Here is a 6,803-nt window from a genome sequence, read left to right on the forward strand (position 1 = left end):
TCTTCTTCCTCCTCTCTTTCCCATTCCCGTACACACACCATTTCCCCCCGCTCACTGCTCGCCCGCCCACGCCATCTTCCTTGGTAGCTCGCGCGTACCATATCCCCCCACTCATTGCTCAGCCACACGAGGAGAAGCTTCTTCGCTCGCCTGCCTGAATCCACTTCCCCGCTGACATGCAGAGCCGCAATTGAAATTCCCTCCCCGATGTTCTCTTGGAGCAGATCTGTAATCGTATGGACCTACTCAACACCGTCTATCTGGCTGCATGCTCGGTGTCTTTGTACCATCTACTCGCCTGCAACTGGCCGGCTGTTTTCAATACACCCTGCTTGCTGATGCCCGATCCTCGCAGGTGGCCCAGATATCGACTTGACGATCCTACGGAGGTTGTTGTGGTGCCCCTCGACATGCTACCACTACCCGTCCACCTGTCCTTCATGCACGGCCACTACTGGGTGGGCATGAAGGCCAACTGGATCGTCCTCATCCACCAATCTGGCAGTCCGTGGCATCTCGTAGATATCTACAACCAGCAAGAGATCACCCTTCCATCGTTGGATACCGCCGGCATCGAGCCTCGCAGCCCGCCGTACACTCCTGCCTACTACACACGATATGCGTCAAGCTTTTGGCTCAACCTCCATTTGTTGAAAGTTGTAATCCGCGTAGTGCCCACACCATCAGAAGACTACATGGATTACAAGCTCATTGCCTTGTTCAACATGGGATTAGTCTATCTAGAATCCGGTTGCCATACATGGTTATGGCTCATCGTCAATCGTATTGAGACAACATTTCTGTCTGATGCTATAGTGCACGATGGCATCGTTTACGCGGTCGACGCACAGATTGGCTGCCTACACTGGTGGAATCTATCGTCGTGTAATTGTTCTATCTCATCTCATCTTTACCTTATGAATATGACTGCTTGTTCATTGTTACAAATTTAGAATACATAGTATGTCTATAACCACATCATTGCTATATGTTCCTCTCATTTCCTAGATTTTTATGACCACACATGTTATTGTTAGAGTTGATATGAGAACAATTGGCATCTAATGATTGTTAGAATAGATATTATGAGCATAACCTCATGATTGCTATATGTTACTCTCATTTCCAAGATTTTTATAACAACGCATGTTATTGCTTATAGTTGATATGAGAACAGTAATAAGTGCTATGGTAGAATATGAGTAGGCCCTGTCATAGTTGTTTTCTGCTCATTGTTACATGATGTTTGAACCATGACATATTGCTAGAATATGAAAGCCATTGGCTTATTTTTTTAACTTGGGGTATGATTATGACCACGACATTGCAATTATCTGTCTATGATATGTGTCACTGTTATAATAATCTTAATTCCACACTTACTCTGAACATGATTGTTTATTTTTGTCCTTTTGGTCTCCAATTTGAATTGTTGCAGCAGACGCAAATGTGCTGGCCTTCATGATTCTAGGACCTGGAATCATACCAGCCGATCGGTGGTGGTTTATCGCTCGTTCAGCTGACGGCGGTCATCTGATGCTCACTCGCACGTACCAAATTGAACAAACCATTACATCAAACCACATGCAGTACATTGCCTAGGGTGTTCGAGAAAGGTCCCAGCTCCGTTGGGCCAGGCGTATTCAACTGGAGGCGGGTTTACAGCCTCAACAATCGCTCCATGTTCCTCGGGCTCAATTATCCGATCATCCAACCAATCATCGATCATATCACCGTCGATGATTACTGTGCTATGCAACTTCCATTCGGCAGGGGGATTGTGTTTACACATCATACCATGGGTTTCATGAATCACCATATCCAGAGATTCTTCAACACAGCTTGTTGCAAGATAATCTTTAGTGTGTGAAAGGCATCAAGCTTCCATGCGATGGATGGCTTTTGCAAACCCGACATGCGGCGATGTGGTTCATGCCAACAACAAATATGCACAACTTGATTCATACTGATATCTAGACTGAGCCATGTATTCTGCTGCTGTAGCACGACCCTCTTTTGTTGGATATTATGTACTGTTGTTAGTTTGAAGCACTCCTCTGGTTTGAAGGATTGATACCTTTCTGGGATCAGGTGCATCCTAACTCACCTGCGTAGGATGTACTGATAATGATGATGGAGATGTTGTGCAGAAGCCATATATATATCAATTAGGCTTCAAGTCCATACTTGTTAGTTAAACCTATGGTCAAAATTTGACACTAAATACGACTAGTAAGTAGTACAGTAGCAGTACTAGTATACCTCAGCCAAATTATTCATCATGTCCACACATTGAATTGACGTGACAACACGCTGCGCGTGAGGTGACACACGAATCCCTGCGGCGTGTTCGGGTATTCTGGACTTCAGATTTGGAGTACCATTTATCTGTCGAAATCTTTCATCATTCACTTAAAACAGTCAATTGATCATACATTAAGTACCGTATAACGGGAATTAACCGATGAAAGTCCAAGAAGGATTGGTCGGTGCTACCGGCTGGTGTCAAGTTTGATCCAACGGATCAGGAGCTGATCGAGCACCTTGAGGCTAAAGTGAGTGCTTACAACGCAAGATCTCACTGTATCATCGATTTGTTCATACCAACCATCGACAGCGAGCACGACATATGCTACACCCATCCTGAGAAACTTCCAGGTAAGACACCGATCGGCCGTCTACTTGCACAAATATATTCCTTTGTTTATAGCTCTATTTTTCTTTTTAGACGCAGACCTAGTGAAGCAATTACAATTTGACAGTTAATAGAAAGTGAAACAAGTGACTGTAACATGCCAAAGATGTTATGAAAATGCCAACAACATACACTAAAACTTGTATTCGACAATACTGCAGGTATCACATTGAGTGACCTAAGCAAGCATTTCTTCCAGCGCAATTCCAGGCCATTCAAAGGGGCACGTGGACGCATCGCCAGATAAGGTCGGAGTGCGGCATGCACGCGATGTGGCACAAGACCGGCAATACCTTACAGGTGATGGTCAACGGCCGGCAGATGGGCAACAAAAAGGTTCTGGTGCTGCACACCAACAAGAACTTTAACCAGCAGAGGACCAACTGGGTGATGCACCAGTACCACCTCGGGGACCTGGAGCAAGAGAAGGAGCGGGAGCTGGTCCTCTGCAAGATTTTCTAACAGACGAACACTAGGGCCAGGAGTAAAAAGATTATAAGTTAGTTTGGTATTGGTACTTGTACTACCTTGTCGTTCGCAAGTTGGTATTGTTGTTAACGATCTTTCGGTATGAACTTGGCATTTGTTTCCAACCATCATGCTGAGGGTCAACGTTGATATAAAGCTGAATCATTTGTTTCGAAATGAATTTTTAGGCACCTGATTTTATTTATGGGTAGCATAAGCACCTGCCGTTTGAATTCCCAGTTCTCCAAATTTGTCGAAACAAGTGCATGCACTTATTATCACGATGAAAAAACAATATACCTGTTGCATCCCAGTTATTAGTCTGTACTTGCAGAATTCTCTCGTTTATTGAGCAGGTATATTATTATTTTTAGGTCGAGCGAGTTTGAACTGGGCTGTAGACTGCCAAGGCTTGCTTTTGTTTTTAACAGGCCCAGCCCATGACAACAATGGGCACAAAGATCCAACAGGTATCTACTGGCCTCTGGCCCGCCAGCGTTAGTTATATTTTGTCTTACAACATCCGCAGGTAGTTTTTTTACTGAATCAAACACACAGCCCAGTTCTAGTTTCCTCTTGAAACGCCATGTCCTACATCTGTTTTCTAATCTCTACCTATAGTTTTACTAGTTCATATACACGTATCATTATATTGAAAATACATAAATTTCCCTTTTCATATTTACATCCTTATTTTTGTTGTTGTTTGCCCTCCCAGCGCTGTTTTTTTACCACTGGTTTTCCCTTAAACCAACTCAATTGTCCCACGTCTTATTTACTTACAAAAACAAAACGATTTCTTTGGCAAATCAATAAGTTCTTAATTTTTTTTATCATTTCGGGATTACAATAGTCCGGACTCCAACAAAATATGCAAGATAAGGTTGAACTTTTTGACCGTGGTCCTGGGCAGAAAATGGGCTGTAATAGATTACTTAAAAATTAGCAAATGGGCTGCAAATTATTCAAAAAATAGCAAATGGGCTCTATGTTGTCTGCCACAGATTTGGAGGCTGACTTGTGAGCCTACTAAGTGCATGTGTACACAAGGTTTCTCATAAAAAGAAACTTAGTCAACAATCGACTCTACTAGCGTGAGACCGTTAGATGTCAATCTAATAGCAATCGTGCTTCTTCAGTCTCTGATATTCCTGCTCTAGCCGCCCAAACCAGCGCTGGCGGAAACGCCTGCTCCCGCCTCCCGTGGCCGGCTGTGCTACCGGGCAGGCCTCACGACCCCACTATACTTGCATCCCTGGCCAGTCTATCCCTCTACTCACCCACACCTCCTGTTATTTTCCGGCGACGGTAGCCGAACCATTCAACCCTCGTACTCCCCACCGTGTTGGTAGCCACTGCCATGTCTTCCCCGGCTCCGTGTCGTTCCCTTCTTAGGCCTCGCCGTCTTCCACTGCCCTGGTGCTCTCAGCGCGGCGTGGTCAACATGGTCAACGAACGACACCCATCGGAAGTGTACTGTACATGGAGAGGCTGACAGCTGGGTCCACGGCCGCACACAAGGAAATGCCTCCTTATTATGCATAAAATAATGATTCCTCCACTTGACATCTGGGACCCACCTGAAGGGCCTCTGTGTTTCGCGAAAAAAACGTTCCCCCCGCTGACAGGTCGGACCAACCAACTATTTCTTCGCACGCTAGGAAGTGCCTCCTTATTGCGCACAAAAAAATGAATACCCCCCTGCCAGTTGGGACCCACCATAGTGAGAGGCTGACTTGTGGGCCTACTAAGTTGACGTTGAAGGAGGGCTTTGTCAACTTAGTCAATATGAACGATTCTAGCTCCAGTGACCGTACGATGTCCATCCAACAACCATAGTGCTTCTTCAACCTCTGGTCTTCTTGCTCTAGCCGCCCAAACCAGCGTCGATCGTGCCGTGTGCTCCTGCCTCCCGTGGCCGACTGTGATGCCGTAGAGGCCTCACCCACACCCCCTGTTATTCTATGGCGATGGCAGCCTCACACCACAGCCGAACCAATGAACCCTCATACTCCTCTCCGCGTGGGCTTCCACTGCCACGTCTTCCCCGGCTCCGCGTCGCCCCCTTCCTAGGCCTCTCTGTCGTCCACTGCCCTGGTGCTCTTGGTGCGGTGTGGTCAACGTGGTCAAGGAACGACTTCCATCGGAAGAGTACTGTATGTGGAGAGGCTGACAGCTGGGTCCATGATAGCCGCAAGGAAGTGCCTCCTTATTACACGGAAAATAATGATTCCTCCACCTGACAGCAGGGACCCACCGGACGGGCCACCGTATTTTGAGAAAAAAACGTTCCCCCCTGACTACTGGGACCCACCAGCTACATCTTCGCACGCAAGGAAGTGCGTCCATATTACGGGAAAGAAATGATTCGCCCCCTGACAGCTGGGACCCACCAGCTACATCCTCGCACGCAAGGAAGTGCCTAACAATCGGGACCCACCTTGTCGAAGCGTATGTAGTGTTGTCATTTTGGTCGCGGACGTGTACGTACATAGTGGTCGATGTAGAGGCGTGCACGTGTCGTAGTAGAGGCGCGCACATAGCATGTACATGTATGTACATCGGCCAGCATGCAAGAAAGTAAATACGGCGACATACGTACATACGGGCGGGGTCTCGAACCTACTCGCGCATACATACGGCCAGGGCTCGTGTACATGGCTGGGTCGGAACGGAGAAACTGTGTCGCCGTCGTGTTCATGGGGAGCCAACCGGCTGGGTCAGAATGGAATGCGTCATCGTGTTCATCGGGAGGGCTTGGACGGAACATCCGATGGAAACGAGGCTTGGCGTACCACAAAATGGAGGAAACGGCCTTGTGTTCGACCGGCCACGGTCGAAACGGGATCCTATTCATCGGGAGGGGTTTGGCGTACTGCAAAACAGAGGAAACGGACTTCTGTTGGACCTCCTATAGTTGAAACGGGGTCCTGATGATTGGGAGGGGTATGGCGTACCGCAAAACGGAGGAAACGGATTTGTGTTGGAGCGCTATGGTCGAAACGGGGGTCCTGTTCATCGGGAGGGGTGTGGCGTACCGCAAAACAGGACTCCAGGAGATACTGTTCATCTCCACCATCGACCTCCTCCAGCCTCCACAGGCTACTGTTCATCCACCGTCGACCTCCTCCAGGCTCCACCTGCGACGTTTCATCCATGAGCTCTTGTTCATCCAGCCTCCACCGCACGCTCCTCCAACTACTATTGTTCAACCAGCCCTCTCCACGGGGTCCTGTTCAACCACCCATCCACGGGCTACTGTTCATCCAGCCCTCCACCAACTACTGTTCAACCAGCCCTCCACCGGCTACTGTTCAACCTTCCCTCCATGGGGTCCTATTCATCCAGCCCTCTATGGGTCCTGTTCATCCACGCCCAACCGGCTCGATCGATCAGGGTCCTGTTCATCCAGTGGCAACACCACGGGGTCCTATTCATCCAACCCCCATCGGGACTGTTCATCCAACATCCAGAGGCAGCATCGATCGGATTCAGTTAGCAGCAGTAGCGCAGGAATCACTCGATCGCTCGGGTTCAGTAACGCGTAGCCTATAGTGCAATCACTCGGGTTCAGTTAGGCGAACGCCTCACACCCATGTGCGTACGTGTACGAGAGAAACGTGCATCGCTCGGCCCTTGA

The sequence above is a fragment of the Triticum dicoccoides genome, chromosome 4B (assembly GCF_002162155.2).
Source record: "Triticum dicoccoides isolate Atlit2015 ecotype Zavitan chromosome 4B, WEW_v2.0, whole genome shotgun sequence".
Lineage (NCBI taxonomy): Eukaryota > Viridiplantae > Streptophyta > Magnoliopsida > Poales > Poaceae > Triticum > Triticum dicoccoides.